Source organism: Vicugna pacos, chromosome 9 (genome assembly GCF_048564905.1).
Source record: "Vicugna pacos chromosome 9, VicPac4, whole genome shotgun sequence".
Lineage (NCBI taxonomy): Eukaryota > Metazoa > Chordata > Mammalia > Artiodactyla > Camelidae > Vicugna > Vicugna pacos.
This window is the reverse complement of record NC_132995.1, coordinates 73842368-73864439: the sequence shown is the minus strand read 5'-3', so window position 1 is coordinate 73864439 and position 22072 is coordinate 73842368. Positions and strand designations below refer to the sequence as shown.

At 46.8% G+C, this 22072-nt stretch overlaps 2 long non-coding RNA genes across 2 annotated transcripts in view; both read right to left on the bottom strand.

Annotated features, from left to right (window-relative positions):
* LOC116281791 (uncharacterized) overlaps positions 1–22072 on the bottom strand; it is a 144408-nt gene that overhangs the window by 88876 nt on the left and 33460 nt on the right. Inside the window, exon 2 of the long non-coding RNA XR_004191235.2 lies at positions 20605–20720. This is a non-coding gene — a long non-coding RNA (uncharacterized lncRNA). The remainder of the gene's footprint in view (positions 1–20604; positions 20721–22072) is intronic.
* Positions 4929–9415, bottom strand: LOC140698298 (uncharacterized). Its single transcript, XR_012076007.1, has 2 exons — positions 9177–9415; positions 4929–8822 (listed from the first exon to the last, which is right to left on the bottom strand). It is a non-coding gene; the product is annotated as an uncharacterized lncRNA (long non-coding RNA).

Genomic DNA, 22072 nt, shown 5'->3' with positions numbered 1-22072 from the left:
AATTAGTGGATGCCAGAGGTCAGAGATGAATTGTGAGGACAGAGGTGAGTGTGGCTATAAAGGGGCAACAGAGAGATCCTTATGGTGAAGGAATGATTCTGTATCTTGACTGTTGATGTTAATATCCTGAGCAAGATATAGTGTGACAGCTTCTCACGATGTTACCACTGAGGGAAACTGATTAAAGGACACACTGAGTCTCTCTCTGTATTATTTCTTACAACTGCATGTGAATCTACAACTGTCTCAAAATGAAAAGTTTGATTAAAAAATAAAACACTTAAAAATCTATTACATTTATGCACAATGAAGAATTAGATATTAAAATATTAAAATTAAAACCAATACTATTTACAAGAACATCAAAAAATTTTAAACACTTTGAGATCGATCTGACAAGAGCTGGGTAAGGCATACAAAGAAAAATACAAAACATTGCTTATAGAAATGAAAGAAGACCTAAATAGATAAGCTGTGTTCATAGGTTGGAAGACCTCAGTGTTCCTAGCCTATCCCTCTTGCTCAGATTCATCTACAGAGTCAATGCAATCCTAACCCAAATCTCAGCAGGCACTTTTTAGAAAATGGCAGACTGATTTAAAAAATCCACGTGGAAATGTGACAGACCTTGTAAGTTTGCTGGGACTGCTATAATAAATACCACAGATGGGTGGCTTTAACAGTAGAAATTAATTTTTCACTGGTCTGGAGGCAGGACTATTTCTTCTGGGATCTCTCTCTGTGGCTTGTAGACGGCCGTCTTCTCCCTGTGTGTTCACATGGTCTTCCCTCTGTGTGTATCTGTGCACTTCTTATAAGGACATCAGTCATGTTGGATTAGGACTCACCCAGATGACCTGGTTTTACCTTAATTACCTCTTTAAAGGTCTCATCTCCAAATACATATTCTGAGATACTGGGGGTTAGGACTTCAACATATGACTTTTGTGGGGACATAACCCTCAAAACACTAGGCACATAACAGACCTAAACAAACTACAGTGACTCAGCTCTGAAGGAGAACGAAGCTGGAAAATGTTACACCACCTGACATTATTCCCAAGCTCAGCACCCAAGAGACTGTGGTTCTGGTGCAAGAACAGACAGCCCCATCGATGCAGCAGGACAGAAGGCTCAGAAATAGACTCACATGGACGGTCAGTCAATTTTCCACAAAAATGTAACAAAGATGATTAATTCAGTGGAGAAAAGACAGTCTTCTCTACAAATGATGCCAGAACAAATGCATGTATATGGTTATACATACACACACACACAAACTGAGCTTAATACATAACTTTGACAACTAACAAATACTAGCTTAAAATGGATCATAAGCCTAAATGTAAAATCTGAAACCATAAAACTTCTAGAAAAACATTAGGGGAGAAACCATTTTGAGACCTTTGGTCCAGCAGAGGTTTCTTATGACACCAAAAGTGTGATCCATAAAAGAAAAAACAAATGATGGAGACCCATTAAAATTTAGAACTCTTCAAAAGACAAAATTAGGAGCTCTACAAAAGACATTGCTAAAAAAAAGGATAAGCCACAGACTGGAAGAAAATATTTGCCTACCACATATCTGACAAAGGACTTATATCTACACTATATGAGGAATCCTCAAAACTCAATTAAAGGAAAACAACACAATTTTTTTTAAATCAGCAAAAGATTTTAATAGGAACGTCACCAAAGAAAATATACAGATGGCAAATGTATGAAAAGATATTTAACACTGTTAATCACCAGGGAAATGCAAAGTAAAACAACAACGAAATATCACTATACCCCTATCAGCATGTCTAAAATTGAAAGGACTGATCCTACCAAGTGTTGGCAAGGATGTAGAAGAGCTGGAGCTCTCATACACTGCTAGTTGGATGCAAAATAATCTGGGGGTTTCTTATAAAGTTAAATGTATCTCTACCATATTCTCCAGTTATTCTCTTCCTCGATATTTACTCACGATGAATGAAGGCATATGCCCGTAAAAGACTTGTGCACAAACATACACAGCAGCTTCATTTGCAACAGCTAAAACCTGGGAACAATCCAAATCCATCAGCAGGTGAATGGATAAACACATTGTGGTACATCCATTCAACAAAACACTACTCAGCAATAAAAAGGAATGAACTATTGATAAAAGCGACAACATGGATGAATCTCAAACACATTACAAAAAGAAAGCAAAAGAAGCTAGACAAAAAAGCTAGAATTTGTATTATATTCTTAAAAATACAACTAATCTATAGTAACAGAGCAGATTGGTAGTTTCCTGGGGACAGAGGGGTGGGAAGAGAAGGAAGGAGGAAGGGCTAACAAAGGGGCATGAGGAAAGTTTGGGGGGTGAAGGATACACTCATTGTCTTGATTTTGGTGATAGTTTCACAGGCATATGCATAGGTTAAGACTTATCAAATTGCACATTATAAATATATATAGCCTATTGTATGCCAATGATATTTTTTAAAAGCCTTTTTAAAAAAATACATGGACTCCCAAGCCCCAGAATCAGAATCTTCGGAGTGAGACACAGGAATCTCATATAAAACATGGACTTGAAACCACTGAGATTGGATAGAATAGCAGGTAAGCAAACATAATCAAAGCAAACGAGAGGGGATGAAATGTAGTGAGGTGTGATGCTATGGGCCTGGAAGTTCTTGCTAAAAAGTTTTAAGGTGCCTTGCAACACAAATACATATGACTTCTGACAAGGGAAGTGACATAATCAAAACAAAGCTGCCACCAAGTTGAAGCTTGAAGAAGGTTCGGAAGTGGTGGTTCCTGTGTGTTCACAGAACAGTGACCCTTTGTGAGTTTCAAGAAGGCCAAAGGCCGTCAGTGTTTCCTTTTGCTGGCCGCTTAGTAGGTCATTTAGTTGCACCATATGATTCTATAAGTCTGGATGGTGACTTTTCTAAGTCATTTTGTGCTAGATGTTCTTTATGTTTATTAGTATGTTCCCGGGCTCCAAATTTCAAATGTTCTGCCACACTCAGAGAAGATGAGAGTTTTTGTCCTGTTGTGATGTTTAAGGACATGCTAGGGGGTGACTGTCCAGCCCAGGACCCCTTCCCTGAGAGCTGGCCCACCCTGTGCTCAGCGGTGCACGCCTTTCAGCAGCTGTGTTTGTGCTACATGACCTTGTCCCCTGGCTGGACCAGAGACCACAGCTAGTTGGAAGTGGGATAAAGAGGCTTTATCTGGCCGTCCCTGGCCCTGTGAGCTGTGCACAGACCATTCGGGTGCTGTTGGGTGACTGAAGTGGTGAAGGTCAGCCTGCACAGAGAGAAGGCAGTGGATTCAGGGAGAGGCAGAAGCAGGGAACAAATGGGGTACTCGGGACTCAGTGAGTCCCAGCCACTTTCTGTCTCGGGTGACACAGGAGATGCCCCCATCACCTACCAATGCATCCTTTTTTCTGCCAATGCTGTTTTGAGGTGTCACTCTGTTATCAGCCACCTCTAGAGATTTGATCTTGATGGTTTCACCACCACAAACCCGCTTATTCCTGCTCTATTCAGTATGCTTATTTTAAATTAACAAAGGAATTTAGCAGAGCTATTTCCAATGGTGAACTCACATCCATTGCTTTTTGCAACAGTGATGTTGCCTTTTCTGTTAAGAAGAAAACAATTGACCAACGAGGAACTGAGCTGGGTTTCTGGTAAGCACGATGGAAGGGGACATCTCTTCCCATCTCCAGGAAGTGATGCAAAGATTTGAGCTCATGGTGAAACTTCTGTTATCGGGCCCCCATTTGGAAATTCTTTCTTACATCCCCTCCACATTCTTCAGAACTTAACTGGAGCTGTTTCCTGAAGAGAAGGAAGCAGTTGTCACTGGTCTCTTTTGTACACATAATACTCTCATTAAGGTGCGTTCAGCTTTTTTCTAAGTTAAACAACCCAATTTCCTCATCTTTCCCACCTGTCATCTTTGCAGCTCTCCCCAGATTGTTATCCTGTTTGCTCTTTCATTCCGTTGCCCCACCCTGCCCAGTTCCCACGTGGAGCCGGATGTAGATAAATGTAGGTAAATCTTCTCTCTCTGCCCCCAAGTGTTTCTTTAGTCTCCTCTCCTCCCTCCCTTCCATCCTCTCTGCCACGTCCGAAGTTCAGGCCCTCAGCAACTCCTACCTGCATTTTGTCCCTGACAGCTCTGCTCTCTCCTGTCTTCCTGCATCCAGCACGTAACTGCCTACAGACTCCCTCCTGGACTGATTCATCTTCCTAAGACCTAGACGTGATCATACCACTCCCCTGCTTGAAAGCCTTCTCTTCCTTCCCACATACGAAAGAACGTGCACGTTCTGTGGTCTCACGTCCGTTCCACATCCTCCATTAGCTGGCCGAACTGCTCTCCCACAAATCCACCTTTGGGTTTCCTGTAGTCCAGTTACGCATGCTGGTTGCTGGCATGACGCCATGAACCTGTATACATTTGACAGCTTCCTCATGCTCTCTGCCCTAACTTTCCTTCCCATCCTCAGTTTTTCAAAGCCCTTCTTATTCTACTTTTCTTTCAAAGCCTGGCTTGATGTGCTTTCCTTTACGATTGTCCCCAGTCAGAAGGAATTATTCTGTCTTCCTGGTCACACAGTTTATATTTGTTTATAGTTTATAAAACACTTTAAGATTCAATTTGTAGTCCTTGAATATGGACTTGTTCTCCCCACTAGAAAGCCATCTCTTTGTGGACAAAGCCAGGCCCTACCCATCCCAGTAAGCTCCAGGTCCCTAACTCAATTCAGGGCATGCAATGTGTGATCTGTGAATGCACATTGCATTGAATCAAGTTTGCAAAAAATATGTGCCCACAGGCAAGCAGTGGGCTTACAAGTTTCTTCTGGTCATGTGACTACTGTCTCAGAAGATGCGTGAGTGCAAATGATTCAGCAAAAATTTACTGACAGGAAATAAGAGCTTCAGAAGCAGACTTTATTAACACTGATGTAAAACATATGTGTCTGGAGCCCCAGCGCAGGTTTTCCATAGCGCATGCCAAGGGTCTGCGGCCTGACACTGCACCCCCGGAGGGGCTGGCGAACCACAGGCCACCCCCACCCCCGCTTCCCTCCAGTGTCCCAGTGTCCGGTGTCCCATCGAAGGCTCCTACGAGGCCTGCAGAGCCTTGGGCGTGCATGCAGAGCTGTGCCCCCCTTGTCCAAAGAATCCAACTGCCTGGATTTTCCAGATAATCAAAACTTGTCCCTATAGGCACCCAAACTTTTCAAAGTAAAATCCATTTTCCAACCCCACTTTCCCACCTTCTTAAGCTGCTGTGTATGTTACTTGCCTGCTGCTGCTGCTGCTTTTTTTTTTTTTTTTATATTGTAGTCAGTTTACAATGCTGTGCTAACTTCTGGTGTGCAGCACAGCCACTGCTCCGGGCTGACAGCGGCTGTATCAGTGTTTCTTCTCCCCGCAGGCCTGCCCACCCCACCACTGCGGCTATAGCTCCAAATAAGAATAGTCACAGTGACAATAAGAGCTAACGTTTATGAGCGCTTCCTCCACGCACAGCACACTGACAGGCACTCTACTTGTCTCATTTCATTCTGGCTTCACAACAGCCCTAAGAGGTAGATGTTATTTTGAGGTGTGAATCCAGGCGCCCACAGTTACACAGCAAGTCGAACAATGGAGACGGGCCCTCACCCAGGCAGTCGGCTCCAGACCCCGCACCGGCAAACCCCTCTCTTTGCTGCCGCCCCAGGCACCAGCTGGCCTGAAACCAGGTGACCGACTCACCCGGGACTTTCCTGGTGTCAGCACGGAAGACTCTCAGTCCGGGAAAAACCACAATAGTTGGTCACTCTACTTGAGAGCAAGAAAACACTCACCATCACCCTTGGCTTTTGTAGACCGGATGTTCTGCCGCCCGGGGTCCATCCCTAGCCGCTGAGGAGAGGGAAGAAACCCACTGCCCAAGCAAGTTGAACCGGTAGGGCCAGGCACGCACAGGGTCTCCCTAAGACAGCAGTACTGTCACTCCCCTGGAGCGCAGATTTGTTCCACACTAGTGGAGGTGAGAGGCTTCTATGAATAAATATCATATCCTTCTTTCTTCACACTCAAGACAAGAGAATGCCTACATACACTTATTGCCAGTGATTTTCTAAGCCAGACTATTTGTGAGGCATGTGAAAGTGCTTATTATTCAGACAATAAAAGATAAAGAACCTTCTCATTCCCAGGAAACAGCAGCTTAGCAGCCATGTATTCATCATTCAGCTTCACAGGTCAGCTGACATTAATGCGACTCCAGCCTCATTGTGTGGACCCAGGTCGGGGGTGGGGGAGGCTGAGGCCAGCCTGCAGGTGTGCCCCACTGCCCTCATGGCGGCATCACAGAAAGGGATGCTTCACAAGAAGACCTCCATCGGTGAAGGGTGCAGCAAGGAACTGCTTGCTTGCTTCCACAGAAAAGTTGTAAGCGAAAGCCTGGGTTAACTGACGTCACATTTCTAGTTTATTCCAGTGGCGTTTTAGTGCTCCTTCAAAACCAGTGTCCTAGGCAGTGTCCACACAGCTCCTGGGGCCTCCTCCTTAATTTGCCTGGCCCCCTGGCCTGAGAAAAGTGGCTGGGCTTCGTGACTGCCCTTTCCTCAAAGGCCTTTTCCAAAATCTTTTGTGTCTGGGAAAGCTGAGGTCAATGGCGGTCTGGTCCCCGAATGGCGGGGTTGCTGTATTTGGAGGACGTTGTTTCCGCAGGATATTGAGTGCTCCTCTGAGAGTTCAAGGTTAACTTCCAGGCAAAACAAAGTGAAGTGGCTTTCTGCCCTGCTTTCTGCATCGGCACAAGCCAGGACATTATCTTGGCAAGAAGATTTAACATTTTAAGGAAAGAGAAGAGGCAGAGGAAAACCGATCAGCCTCATGACAAGACTGGCACTGCCCTCCTCCTCCCGGAGGCCCTCGGCTGGTCCTGGACTTGAAGTGCAGCAGCGCCCAACAGCGATGAGACATGGAGCCGTGCCCTTGGGCCCTCCCAGAGGGATCCCCAGCTCCATGCAGGCAGGAGATGTTGGTTGGGGGAGCTAGGTTACTCCTCAATGAGCTAAATGACGCCTTCAGGAATTAGAAACCAAATAATTTGAGGCTGCCAGGAAAGATGACAAATTTGCTTTTCCCGGACTATACAAAACTCTGTTCCATGGAAAATTATTAAGGCATTTTTAAAGGATATTGGGGTTCATGTTTCTGTTTATTTTTCATTTTCTTCTTAAATTTAACTTTAAATTTAGCTATTTAAGAAATTGCTTATTAAAACCCAAAAGTCAAGATATTTTTCTCCCTTGAAGCCAGATCTGATGTTTTGTTCATAGGAAGCTCACAGCATCTTCAGGAGGGAAGCAGTCACTTCTCCTCAGTGTCCCAGCACTGCTTTGGCTCAGTCTCCACCAATACTGTTATTAGGTTTGTGCTTTTCTCAACTTTCATCTACCTGGCCCATTTGCGGGCTTTTAAATCTTTCAGGGAATTTCCAAAAACTGCCACTGACACAGTACTGAAAGCTCGTACAATTAAACACCATTGTACTGTGGCGGGACTTTTGGTAGACTCTGCTGTGGCCCAGAGCAAAATTAGACCCTGAAACACATTGCATGAGCCTGTCTTCCCCCAAAGTGGTAAAGGGGTACCCCAGTTTCAATTCTGTTCAACGACCTCGGTGTCCAAACAGAAAAACCTGCTCAGATCATCTAATTTCTGGGAAAGTAGGAAGAACATGCTAGCCAAAGAGGATGGACTCAGGAATGATAAGCCGTTTTAAAAGTAATAAAATTGGAATCTCACTGGAACTAATGAGATCAAAATAAACTATAATTTCAGAGTTAGTTGTGCAAGGTGTTAAGCCCCAGAAGTACTGATGACATCTTGAAAGTGAAAAAGTACTGAAGATATGGCCCCTTCCAAATGGATGCACAGAGAAAAAGCTGTAAAACCCTGTTCTTTGGCCCTTTACATTCAGTTGAAAGCAAGTTAGATACAGTCAACCTCATCATTCAGATTCCATATTTGCAAATTTGTCAACTTGCTAAAATTTATTTGTAATCACAAAGTGAATACGTTCTGTCCGTCCGAGCTCATTAGCAGACATGCGCAGAGCGGCAAAAAGGCTGATTCACCCAACGCACGCGTTTCTAGCTGAGGTCTGAGCGAGCGAGGCAGACTGAGCCAGCAGCTGCTCTCTCTTCTGTTTCAGCCGTCTTACTGTAAGCAAGCATCCTTTTCACAGCCAGTTAGTGCTAGGTTTTTCACGTTTGTGTGCATTTTGTTGGTGATTTTGTTAAGATGACTCCCAAGCATGTGCTGAGGGGCTGCCCAGTGTCCCCAAACATGACAGACCGTGATGGAGAAAATATGTGTTAGATAAGCTTCGTCCAGGCATGCGCTATACTGCCGCTGACTGAGAGCGTAATGACAATGAATCAACCGTATATAATGCATAAAGTGTCTTCAAACAGAAACACACGTATTAATAGGTTATGTCCTGACTGGAGGACAAAGCCTGTGATCACAGGCTCGCAGGAGTCTGACCCCGTATTTCCACCAGGAGCGATGGATCAGTGCTCACTAATTCAGTGTTCACAGCAACTTTGTAGAGCATAACTATCTCAAATAATGACAGTGCTGTACTTCCTCAAGCTTATAACTGCTTTTTAAGAGTTTAACTCATATGGTACCCCTTTGTTGCTGATGTGTGTTCACCGTCACTTACTAGGTATCCATTGTGTCGGGAACGCCATGAAAAGTCCCTTTGAGGATCCAGAGATGACCAAAACTGACGTCCTTGCCCTCCAGAAGCTTCTGATCCAGCAGAGGAGAAAGGAATTTGGGTTGATGGAGCCTAACAGCCTGCATTTCTCATCACAGAATCACAAACTACAAGACTGAAAAATCTGGTCCGCTGCCTCTTCCTTCAGCACTTTTCTCACCTGGCTTCCAGGATGCCACACTACATCCCCGGCCTGTCCTCATCAGTCTCATTTGCCCACATTTGCTATACTGCTGAATGTCAAGCTACCCCAGAACTCAGTTTTTGGATCACATTCTTTTCTATCTACACTTACTTCTTTGGTCATATTATCTGGCTTTCTGACTTGAAATATTAACGATACATTAGTGACACCTCCTGATCTCTAAATTCACGTATCTACCTACCTGCTTGATGTCTCCATTTGAAAGTCCAAGGGGCAAGTCAAACAAGATTATGTCAAACTCCTGATCTCACCCATCCCTTCTCCTTCTATAGTGTTCTTCATGCCAGTAATAGCCACTCCATCTGACTCTATTTTCTGAAAACAAATACCATGACAACATATCTACTTCTATGTACTCTTGCTACTCCCCCATCAAGAGATGAAGCCCATTTTCCCCTCTCTGACTCTTGGCAGAACTTTGTGACTACCTGGATGCACAGAATGTGGCAAGAGTGACCTGGACTTCCATGGTGATGTCATAAAAGTTGATACAGCTTCCACCTGGTTCTCTCTCTTCCTGCGGCCACTCACCTTTGAAACCTTGCAACTCAGCCATCACGGTGTGAGGAAGCCAAGAAACCACATGGAAAGGCCACAGTATAGGTGACCCAACCTCAGCCAGTGATCATCACCAGCCACTACACACATGAGCGAGCAAACTCTCAAATGATCTCAGCCCCAACCTAGGAGCTGCCTCAGCTGACCCAAGTGAGCAGAGGCAAGCCGTTGCCCCAGAGCCCTGCTCAAACTACAGATGTGGGAGTGAAATAAACGTTGCTATTGTTTACGCCACTAAGTGACGGAGCAGCGGACACCTGGAACACTCTTCTTCCGGCTGCTCAGCCCCAAAACCTTGGAGTCATCCTTGCCATCTCTTTTTTCTCACATAGCCCACTCCCAGTGTGTCAGAAAATTCTCCCAAACACCTCTGGAACCTGACCTCTTCACACCACCTCTGTTGCTACCAATCTTTCACCATCATTCCTCTTGTAAGTTATTTCAGTAGCTTCCCAGCAGGCCTCCCTGCTTCCACTCTTGCCCATCTTCAACCTAATTCCCAACGCAGCAGCCAAAGTGATCCTATTAAAATGTAAGTCAGATCATATCAGCACTCTGACCAAAGCCTCAGAGGGCTTCCCACATCAGTATACAATTTTCTCCCACCTCCACAACTTTCTATTCTCATTTCCTTCTATTCTCAGTCCCCTGGGTCCCACTGACCTCCTTAATGCTCCTCATGCACGCAGGTCTGTTCCCACAGGGGCCTTTGCACCTGCTTCACTCCCTCACCTCCTTCAGGTCTTTACTCAAGTGTGTCCCCTTTTGCATGAGGACTTCCCCAGCCACTCTGTGCTCCTTCCCTGCTTAATTTTTCTCCACAGTGCTCCTCACCGCTCACATCACTTTAATCACTTACCTGGTTTCTCACTTGCCACCACACACTACCACCACACCCACACAGAGACCCACAGAACACAAAACAGATTGTTCACTCCACGATGACAGGGTTTTCTGTCTGTTTTACTCACTGGTGCATCCTTAGTGTCTTAAACAGTACCTGGTACATGGTACCTGGTACCTGGCTGGCACATTGAAGGCCACTGATAATCTGTTGAATAAATGAATGGGATTAAACGCTTTGGTTGAAGTCATATCACCTAAGTAGCCTTGGGAGAATTTGAAGCCAGTTAGTTTGCTTTAGCTTTTATACCAAGTAGCACACTTGCAGTTACAATAATAAAATACCCAAATAAATCAACAAAGAAAATGTACTATCTTATGAAATAAGACATTCTGAAATGCTTCCAAAGTTGATTACTTTAGCAACACCATGATGTAATCAAGGACCTAGGTGTCTTCTGCCTTTTCTCTTTACCATCCTAATGTATGCTGTGGAGTGAATTTGTGTCCCTGCAAAATTCATATGTTGAATCCCTAATCCCCAGTGTAGACTCTCATGATGGGATTAATGCCCTTATAAAAAGTAGAGGAGGTGTGGAATCTTTCTCTCTTTGTGGACTGACCAAGAAAAGACCATTTGAGGACATAACCAGGAAGAGGTCCCTCACTGAGAACCTGACCATGCTCGCACCCTGACCTTGGACTTCCAGCCTACAGAGCTGTGAGAAACAAATATTTGTTGTTTAAGCTGCCCAGTCTATGGTGTTTGTATGGCAGCCCAAGTAGATTAAGACAGCGCAGCAGATTGTATTCCACAAAGGCGGTTGTACCCATACCTCTTCCATGACATGTGCTCTTCATACAAGGCGACTGATGCTCCTCCCACCAAGAGGCGGAGTGTCCATTCTTTCCTCTCAAATCTAGGCAGGGGACTGTGACCAGCCCAATTAACAGAGGAAGGCAGAAGTGATGCTATGGGGAGCTAGGTCATAGAAAGGATTCAGCTTCCCCTTGGCTCTCTGTCTTTCAGGATGTTTCCTGGGAACCCTGACGCCATGTTATGAGGAAGCCCATACCACATGGAGAAGCTGACATGGGGAGGAACTGAGCCCTTCCTCTAGTGGGCAGCGCCGATTTGCCAGCCATGTGAATGACACATCCTGAAAGTGGGTTCTCCGGGCCCAGCCAAGGCTTTGAATAATTACAGCTCCAGCCAACATGTGATTGTAACCTCATGAGAAACTCCAAAGCCAGAACCTCTCCCAAATTCCCAGCTCATAGGAATCACAGAAGATAATAAAAGGTTGTTGTTGTTTTAAATCACTAGGCTTTAGAGTAATTAGTTAGGGAGCATTTGATATCTAATATACTCGACAGATTGGCTTTTGCCCTTCATTGTTAAGGTATGGCTCCTGACATCACATCATCATATCAGAAAAAGATAACAATATTCTAGGAGTAGAATTCAGTTAATCTTAGAATAAGCATCAAGCAACCAGAATCTTCTGAATTCAAATCCAGACACAGGATTACATCACTAAGAGCTACAGGACTGGCTAGTTTTTAGTACTCTTTTCAAGCACAGGCAGGAGCTTTCCTAAAAAATTTTTTAACAATCCACATATCTTTACAACTAGTAATCTCACTATTGAAACCCCTCTGGTAGCATCTACTATGCTAATTAAAAAGCTACTGCATTCATCAATGGAAACCTATTTCCATGCCAACTGGTAAAGCCTCTGCTGTTGATCAAAGAAAAAGAATATGAAAATGAATATATGTATATTCATGTATGACTAAAGAATTGTACACCAGAAATTGACACAACATGGTAAACTGACTATAATTCAATTAAAAAAAGAAAAAGATCTTGGAAGCTGTTGTAGTAGCTGCTTGTGGAATACAGGTCTCCCAATTAGAATGCCGGCTTTTCACCCTAGGGTGTGAATTCCGAATTAGGGCAAACGATTGTCCCTAGGGTATAATGTAACCTACATACTTGAGAGCACACTGCCTGTGACGAAATATTTTAAAGCATGCCGCAAACATTACAACATCCAGTGTGGCTCATCCCTCTCCATTTCCTTCCTACATCCCCTTTTTAGGCATCCCCTGCAAGTCTTTGTATTAGTTTCAGTCACTTCCGAAGAACCAAATCCTCCCAAACACAGGAATGGGTTTTGGTTTTTGCTTTTCTGATACTCCCTTCAAGAGGAGCTCCAGATACCCTGTTTGGGTTCTGAGATCAGTGAAACGCATGCCCATTTCCCAAGGAAGACAGTAATCCTTGCAGGCTGTTCAGTCCAAACCTATATTCAAGAAGGACCCACTCTGTATTTCTTTAGCTGCCTCATCACTTGCAGTTAGAGTCAGTGATGCTCATGCTGGGTGTGGACAGGATTTGATCTCTTGGAACTGACCAGATTAAGACCAGGACCCTGTTCCTCTTTAATGGCTGTTTTCTGGTTTTCACGGGAGACACTGAAAAATCCCCACCAAGTACCTATGTTTTCCTCGGTCTCCATCTGTGGGTGGATAGGAAACGTCCAACTTTCCCAGGGGCACAGGTCAGCTGAGGCTCCTCCAGCCATTTGGATGCATGGGCACTTGCAAAGGAAGAATGGAGAGGACCAAAAGCAGACCAGGGGGACCGCAGGGGTGGTGAGGGGTGACCCTGAGGGGCAGCCTGTATTCCAGTCCCACTTTGTGATCTTGGACCCACTTCTTAACTTTTCTTGGTCCTTCATTTCCTCATCTATAAAACAAAAGTTCTTAAGATCCTTCCTGGCTGGGTAGGCTAGTTCTGGCTACACGGGCTGTTACTTCTGGGCAAACCTGGCAGTGCCTCCTTCTTAGCTGCTCACCCATTATTCCTTCCTCCCTCTTTTCCCTCCATCTCTTCTTCTCTTCCCTTATCCTCCCCTCCTTTCCCTCCCTTTTTCCCTTTCCCCACATACAGAATACCTACTATGACCTTGGAGCAGCCGCTGTCTTCAGGGAACTCGCCATCCAGTAGAGGACACGTCAGTAATAATTACTATGATTTTAATGAGAATAAACACCAAAATGCACTTGTATTTACTGAGCCCTCACTATGCGCCAGATGCCATACAGACTAAGTGCCTCAGCTCGTTTAATTGGATTCTCATAGCACCCCTCTGTGGAAGGAACTGTTAGCCCTGTTTGAGTTTCAGAGAAGTCAAAGGGCGCACCTCCAATCTCACAACTCCTGCTGCCATCTAATAATATCACAGTAAGCGGAGTTACTGGGGGTTTCTGTAGGCTGTGTATTAAAGCAGACATTGCATCTTTTTCCTTGGGGGAAAAAACCACTTCATGACTTCAGTTCTTGCTTCATTTCCTCTTCTGTTCTAAGTAATGCTGCCTGTGTTTGTTGAAAGAAAAGGAGTCTTCTCTCTCAGCTTCCTGCCTAACTTTTTCCCAGGTTCTAGTTCACGTTTGTTAATCACATGACTGTTTTCCAGAGCCAAGTCCTTGAGCATAATTTACTTCTTAAGAAACGTTCTAGAGCAGGTCAGGGAAAAGCCCTTTTGCTTTCTAGGAACATTGCAGCTACATGTAGGCCTTAGGTAAATGAAGTTTCTTCATTTAAGTTCTGGCTTTGACTCACACGCAAGTTACATATTTCAAGTCAGAAAGTGTGGAAATGTGATGTTTTTGCTGCTCAGCACTCATGCCCTCTTCTTAGATGATGGGAGCTCAGTTTTTTTGGAAAACCACCTCTCATGCAGTCTCAGACCAAGGCCTTGAGAGTGGTCACCTGCCCCAGACCTAGCTGATCAAGGTCACCGTCACACTGCACCATGACCCTTGCTGGGCCGATGAGCATCAGCCGCGGAACTTCCACTGGTCCTCCCGGAAAAGAGAAACTCTTCCCACTTTGGTATCAAGATGGTGGGATATGAACCGGGGGCTGCAGGTGCCCATCTCTGCCACCACGTGAGCAGAGCCAACTTGAAAACGAAGCTAATGAGGTGTCACATTTCTGCTCAGGCTGCTTAATGCCCTTCATAGCTTTCTCCCTACCCACACATGGGGCCACCGGCGTCACTGCAACTGGACTAGCAGAGGGGCCCCTGTTGGGGGATACAGTGTCATTCAAGAGGTCAGTGCTGTCCCCCACCCTACCTTGATTCCCCACATCCTGGCTGAGATCCCATAATCTCTCCGACTATTCAAAAACCTCTCTCTTGATTAGTGTGTTCCAACACTGTCCTTGTGCCCTGCCAAGACCTGCCAGCCTCTTCTTTGTGCTCCAGGAAGTACATCTGAACAGTCAGTCTAGAACTCTCTCCAGGCCAACACTGTCTCCTCCATCAGCAGCGTGACACCGTCTTATGGCCAGAAAGCCTCAGACTCTCCACCCCCTGAGGCCCAGAGTCTTCATGCAGAAGAACAAGGTGCCAGGCTTCTGCCTGGATATCTGTGGCCTCAACACACATGCCATCTGAGACTACCTGCTGCTCACAAAACCCAGTTTCCAGGAGAGCACGCTGAGGTACCTGAATGAACCTACATGGAGAATCTCCCTTCAGACCTGCATCATTATGCCACAATACTGTTCGCTCTGTGTGATAGCCCAGCCGTCTCCCAGAGCTGATTACGCAGCCCCACAGCCAACCTTATGATCTTCTGTGACGTTACTCTGAGTTTCTGTTTAACTTGCATCTCACTGGAAGTCATGCTTGCTGATAGCCCACTGTGATGTTTCTGGGTCACATTCTGTTCAGCCAGGTCATCCAAGATATTAACATACCTGGAAGGACCTCTCCCTGGTCCATTTAAGATCCTCTGTTCTTCTTGGGCCACTTAAGGAAATGTCATAGCTGTAAAGTGGCGTACAAAGTCCACATCTACATTCCTGACACTACACCAACGCTTCCTGCTAGGAACCAACCACGAGGATAAGGGCCATTCGGGTTTCCTAGCAATGCGTTATTTGTGGACAGACTGCTAAACAGCCAAGGCTGAACAAGAGTTTCAGGCAAGTCTCAAGTTAAGACTGGTTTATACTTCCTAAAGTCACTTAAATTCTTAGGACTCAGATGCATTTTCCATGGAAACAACAATATGACAAACCGTACAAGGGCCTCAGGTCAAGCCGTAAGTGCCTGTAATAACCCCGGTGCCAAGAGTGCTACTTCAGTATCTCCCAGTCACCACAGACGATACTGCTGCTATAGGAAAATGCATGTCAAGCTCCCACGCAGGGCTCTCGGGACACGTTTCCCAGCCGCCACATTCGTCTCGGCAGCGTAAGAGAACTGCCTCCTGTGACCAAGCATTCATTTACTCCCACCGTCAGCCGAGGAGGGCTGAAGGGGTTCGAGGAGGTGGGCAGCCCAACTGAAAAAACGCACGAGGAGCCGCCGGACCGCGAGACAGACTGCGCCCGGAGCCGACGTGGAGCCAAACAGCACTTTATTCTCTTGCCACAAGGTGGTGCGCGCGCTCTGCGGCGCACCTGTCCCGCTTTTATCTACATCCTGCCGGCACATGCGCAGTGTTCATTTCTTTGTTCGTGAGGCTTACATAACACCACTAGTGCATGTGTACTTCTATTTTCTTTGTTCTAAAACTTATATAACCAGTGCATGCGTACAATCATCCTTTACTCTATACTACAAACATGTGGTTGTGGCCTTGGCCTTGAGTCCCATGGCCTATTCATCCAAGGCCACTGACACCTGCAAAGATTTACTGAGTGTCTGTTTTACACCAGGCACAGCTCCAGGTGCTATAGAGACAAGAATGCACAAAATTCACCCCCTAGATATCCTGAGATGAGGAAACCAGGTCAGTTCCAGCATAATTAAGGAAGGGCCCCCTAACCTCTTCTTCCAAAATGACTGGGGTGCCCCAAAGGTAAACTTCCATCTATACCCTTGAATGAAGAGATACAGACTCTCAAGAGTGTCAGTTTTCTACCTTAACAAGGTTTAGATCTAGTCTTTACTTTGCATCCCTTTTTTCACAATGGGCTGTTGACCCTAAAATGGACTAGAAGCAAATCATCAAGCTAAGAAATACTCTCTCTTCTTCCATGTGGCAGAGAAGATTCTGGGAGGCACATGAGTCTCAGTGGAGCTTAACTGGCTTGAGAGCTTCAGATTCCCTGGAAATTATGAAAGGGCTCAGGTGGGGCAGGGGAGGGGAGGTGATGGCTATTTCCTCACACCAGTGGAACTATCAGACCAGTGGGTTTCCAGCCAGTCTAGGTGGCAAGAAGGAAATTACATTCTTCTACCTCCCAACTACTCTGGGAGAACCTTCTGGGTAAAATCACCCGCACTCCATTTACCTCTCCAACATTTGCTTACTTCCTTAAATGACTGAGCATCCCCAGGCAAAACTAACTGCAGAGGCAGGTTTACATATTTACCAAGCTCTTTACTCCCTCCCCTTTATTCACTCAGAGCACCCAAAGTGTTCCTAACTTTAAAGGAATATCGATAATTTTCAAGTGCTCATTGCTCCTTATAAACTGGCCCTAGGGGTGTAACCTCCCCACCATGTTTAATGGCTTTTTTGTGATTGGTTTTAAAAACAAAACAAAACAAAAACCAAACAAAACCCTTTTCCTTACAGAGAAAACAACAAACTCCAAGAATAACAAATCTCCACCATACTTCGATACTTTTGTAGCTCCTCTTTTTCCTTCTTAATAGGCTTGTTTACATGGGTTACAACTTGCCTTAACCTTTTCTTTTTTTCTTTTCTTCTTCTTCTTTGGATTTGAAAAATATCCACAACAAAAACCAGTGACTTTCCAGATCATGAGCTTCCTTACAACAGGGAGTGTCTTTAGTTCTGCTCAGGAGTATATAATAAAAAGTAAACAAAAAGTAAGAATAAAATAAAATCTACCCAGTTATACAGGTATTTATTGCTCAGAAACTGGCCCAGGCTTTCCACTACTAGGTGTCACATTTTTCCTACTGACCTGACACCAGAAAAAGTAAAGCAATCCTCTAAAGACGTGGACAAAATGTTTCTGGAATATGTCTGTTTAAGATTATGGGAGGGGAAATTATATTTGTTTTATTTGGCAATAATAAATTTGACCTAGACGTGTGTAGAAGATAAAAATAAATTCCTTTTCCATAACTTTTATTCCCATAGCGAGTGACTTCTCAAAGGTCACTAGAATGACTTCACAGACTCAATACTGGTAAACAGCATCCCTCTGTCCTCTCTGGCGCAAGTGCAGCTATGTTCCAACCCCACCTCCAGACACTTGAGACCCCGTGCCAGCCCATCACACCAGAATCCGGTCCATCCTCATTGCTGTGGCCCCAGGTGCCAGACACTGAGAGGGCAGTGGACCTCCTCTCCTTCTTTCCACCCTTCCATGGGGATAGGATGTGGAGGCGGGAACAGAAGAGGGGAGACATGAACGAGCATTCTCCTGTCCCTGGAAGGAGTCTGAGCGCAGAGAACAGAAGCCAGCGTCTGGCAGGAGACAGCCGCTCAATGGCCTTTGTCCCTGGGAGCCAGCCTGCCCTGTCTTCAGACACTTCTGGATCGGAGGGCTCACAGTCGGGGAATTTGACTCCACGCTCTGCAACATTCTGCTGAGTGACTTTAGACGGGCAGCTGAGTCTCACTTTCCTCACTCATAAAGTTGGGAATGATATAAATTCTACCACTTAGGACTGAGGACTGAATGAGCTGGCACCTGTACAGCACAGCAGGGGCACGCTCTCTGGCGCACAGAAAGCAGCTACATAGGTAGCTAGTGTTCCAGGGTATGTTACTTGGATTCTAATGTTTGTGAAACAATAAAGCCTATACTTTCTTCTCCACCTTAGAGAGGATGCTTTTCCATTTAAGCCCAAAAGATCCAGAGACTTGACAGTACTAGTGATGCCCTGCACTCAGCATGATGGTCAGGGCGAGAATTCTAGCCTCTGTGTGAAATGCTCTGCTAGACCCCGAAAACAAGCTTGGTTTGTTCTTTCTGATCAAGAATGAATGACATCACTGCCCCATTCCTTGAAAACCAAATGCGGAAGTCACGGAGGATGCCTTGTGGAGCTTCCCCACGTATTTCTAGTGCATTTCCTGCAAGCCGACATCACAACCCCCAGCAAATCAAAAGTTAGGCAACACTTTTCTTAAGTATCATCTACGTAAAGAACACTGTGCTCTGGTTACAAAGTCACAAAGGGCTGGGGAAAAGAATGCAAACAAATACCTGGGGCTGGACGTGCGGATGGAGGAGCGTGGGCTGGTGGACTGAGCACTGAGCACGGAGCTGGGTGCCAGAAAAGCCTGGGTTCCGAGCCTAGCCCCTCCACTAATAACTGTGTGATCTCAGGCACAATAGTCAACTTCTCTGAGCCTTGGTGCTTACATGCATGATGCAGGGGTGGGCTAGATCATCCCGTAGGTCCTTTCCAGGCTGTGGTTCCAGTGAAGGAGGACACAGGAAACATGAAAAGATGTGAAATAAACAACAGAGCAACTTCTTGCTGCACCCCAAATTCTTAGAGGGCTGGACCAGAGCAAAGGGCTCACCCATTGGAAAGTTTAAGTGCCTGGAAAAGTGGAAACTCTCAGGAGCCTCAGTCAGAACATGGGCTCCTAGTCAGTTTATTGTGACACAGGTGTTATGAAACCCTGCCTTAGTCTGAGTGAGAAAGAAGGCTTTATCTCCCAGGCGGGAGGAAGATGATCTCACGGAAATCCAGGCCTTCTTGTTCTCCACCTGCGAGTAGAACCCTGCCCACGCATCACATTACAGGAAGAATCAGTGTCAACACTGCAGGCCAGCCTAGTTGGACACAAAGCAACCTGCTGCGCCCAGGAACAGGCTGACCTGAAGGTATGCCCCTCCCGGGTACTGCCCAGGGTCCACCCTAAAAGTAAACTGGCCCAAACTGGCTAAGGCTGTGCTCCTCCACAAGCCAGCTGGGGGGCAAGCATGCAGCACCCTGGACTTAACAGAGGTCTCAGGCATCAGTGTCTAGGGGAGGCCAGCCAACCCACCCTTTCAGCCCCTTCCAATCTGAGATTCTGGGAAACCCCAAGGTTCAGCCCACCACCTCTCCCAGGCCCCGGGTACCCCATCCCAGTTCCCACCTCTGTTGACAGGGATTTGGGAAGATGTCTTTCCATTTCCAAAAAATGAATCATAAAGATAGCAACACACTGCTTTCCTGGGATCCCTGTTAGGAAGTGGTTGGAAACAGAATGCCTTCTCATCACCTCCACTGGCATCAGCTGGCCAGGAGTGTGGTTTCTCTGATGCATACTAAGTGACCCCTCTTGCAGACGCTCCAAGGTGAGAAAGCCCACTGTCACCTGAACAAGCCACTGAACACTGCTGCCATGCTTAGGAACAAACAGTAGCCACTGGACCATACACACACCCTAAGAAAACATGCAGAGATGGATTCCAGACTTGCATGAGTTCTCATGCCTTGTTGGCTTTCATTATCCTGTCCTCTCCACCTAGAACACCTTCTTTTGCTGGCTAATTTGCATTTGTCCTTCAGGACTTACTGAAGATCTGACAGCTCTCCCTGAGCACCTGGCCTGCCTCCCACAGCACATACACCACATCCTCCTTACCACATACCCCAGGGACTGTGCTCAGAGCAGCTTCTGGGTGCACTCCCAGTGCCCGGCACAGTGCACAGCAAAGAAAGAGCACGAAAAACATTTTAGATAAATGACCGATGACTGGTGGTGGCCGAGTGTCACAACTGTGCTGAACAGCTATGACAAGGCCCATTTCTCATGCAGTCACTTAGCACCTGTTTGGCACAGGCCTCCACTGTGCCAGGCACTTCGGTAGCACACAGGTGTTGAACAAAGCAGACTTGTCATCATGAAGTGGGTGTGGGAGGACTGGCAGTGGACAAATGAGTGTGTACAGCGGGCCCTCCATAAAGTCAAAAATCTGTGTCCAACTTGTAGTCGGCCCTTGGTGTAAACCGCTCCTTCTTATCCAAGGTTCCACATCCTCAGAATCAACCAACCACAGATCATGTGGTTCTATAGTGTTTACCACCGAAAAAATCCACGTATAAGGGGACCTGTGCAGTTCAAACCATGTAGTTCAAGGGTTGGCTGCAATTAATGCCGTAGAGGAAAAGTGCAGAACACCAGGGAGGTTATTCAAGCGGGGAGGTTACATAAGCGGGGACGGGGAGACTGGCTGGCGCCTGCTAAGAACTTACTGTGTGTCAGGATTCTGCGATGCTCAGACTCGGCTCGTTCGACCACGGTCCTCAAGAAGCAACCCAGGGCAGAGCCTCAAGCTCCTCCGAGAGGGAGGGTCTGTGCTTCCCTCCACCTGTCAGAAGGAGAGATAATAGCCCCTTTACTACTTGCTCCACAGCTGAATGTGAAAATCAATGTTCAAGCCCTGTGCCTTTTAAACATACTGAATGAAATTGATATTGAATAAACTCTTTTACAGAAATTACCCGTTATTTCCTTGAGTTCAGATTTATATTCAACAAACAGAACTCTTCCTCAACCATCCCGACTCTAATTTTTTTATATATATTTTTAAATGTGGTGGTGTTATTATTGGGGGCAGTAATTAGATTCATTTATTATTTATTTGGCGGGGGTACTGGGGACGGAACCCGGGACCTCACACATGCTAAGCACACACTCTACCATGGAGCTATACCCTCCCCCCACCTAATCTTCATATTGTAATTTTTTTAAACCATGGCACTGCCAAGAGGTGAGACCACACGGACGAGGCTGCATGCCTTCCTCAGGAACCCAGCCCAGGAAGGCCGCCCTCCTGCCCTCCCCACGCCGTCCCTGAGGTCTGGGGGTCTGCGAGACCAGCTGAGAGAGCCACCGGCCTCATGTTTATTTAAGAGTTCCTGCTCCCCTCCGTCCACCTCATGAGGAGAGGAGACAATGTGAGAACTACACAGAGCGTGAGCTAGAAGCCGGGGATCCCGGAGCCGAGGCAGAGGCCTCCGCTCCCGCACCCTCCTCGTCCGCGCCAACTAGCCCTGGCTCTGGCGCGGTCCCCTCCCCGTGAGGAGCGGGGAGCTGCCTCGTCCCTGTGCCCATGTGACGAAAGTGTGGCCTAAAATGAAGTCCAGCTGGACAGGACAGAGGCTCCCTGCAGGAGGCTCAGTGCCCAGGGGCCAGGGCTGGCCGGCTGGGGTGCCGCTCCGCAGTGGGGAGCTGCAGGGGCCCGGGGGGCTGCTCTGGGGGTGCTGCGTGGCAATGAAGCAGCGTCTGGTTCAAGCCCTGCCTCTCCCCCTAGGCCTGACTTTTGTCCAGCACAGCCTCGTCCTGCCGGTGGCGGCTAGGAACTCAGCTCCAGCCTCTGCCCACAAGGCGAGGGGGAGAGGAGACCCAGCTGGTGTCCTTGTGGCCCCGGTGGGTGAGTCCCGCGGGGCTCCTCGGGAGAAGGGGGTGCGGAGGGAGCGCATGGCCCGCGGGACTCGCGGGCCTGCCGCGCCCGCAGCCGCGTCCCGTCCGCACGGCCCTCGGGCAGCCAAGGCCCCCGAGGCTGGAAGGGTTCGCGGAGCTGCTGCGCAGTTAGACGGGGACGCGCTCAGCCAGCTGGGCGTGTGGGCTGCTACGCCGCTGCCGCCCCGGGACCCAGGGCTTCCGCGGCAGAGAAGGCAGAGAACGATTCCGAGTGCCCCTTCCACAGCCCTGCGACCT